Below are 634 nucleotides of genomic sequence, written 5' to 3'. Positions count from 1 at the left end.
AAATATGTCAGGTCAATTGACACCTGGTTAAGCTTTGATGCTGTTAATTGGACGCCGAGGGAAGAAAATAGTTAAACCTTGATTTTAAAAGACATGCCAGAAGTGAATATGACGAGAGCAAAGTTTTCTTCTCAACCATAAAGTGTCATTGCGCATACAGACGAAAAATGAAAATAGAAATATTAATATTAATATAATAAAAGTGTGAAAATATATTTAGCCTGCGCAATGCAGTATTGAGGTACACAGTTCAAAATTTGCAATGTTTTCTTCACAGCATAAAGGGTCATTGGATAAAATCAACACAGAGATTGTCAACAGACAAAAAATTAAAATAGAGATATTAATATTAATATAATAAAAGTGAGAGAAATATTTAGCCTGCGCGATGCAGTATTGAGGTACGCTGTTAAATAGTTGCCATAAAATAAATGTATAAATCCTCTAATATATGTTGCCAGGCATTTGCCATTTTAAAAACGGATATATTGACGTAAAAGGAGTGGATATTACGGTCACCAACCCGTATAAAATAGGGTGAAAATTACGGTCGCCTGTATTTTACTGAAATACGGCTAAGAACAGTATATTTTTAGGGAGAGTTTCCGATTGAAAATACGGTTTCTTTTAAAAG

This window comes from Palaemon carinicauda, chromosome 36 (genome assembly GCF_036898095.1).
Source record: "Palaemon carinicauda isolate YSFRI2023 chromosome 36, ASM3689809v2, whole genome shotgun sequence".
NCBI lineage: Eukaryota > Metazoa > Arthropoda > Malacostraca > Decapoda > Palaemonidae > Palaemon > Palaemon carinicauda.
The sequence above is the reverse complement of the archived record's forward strand: the minus strand, read 5'-3'. Positions refer to the sequence as shown.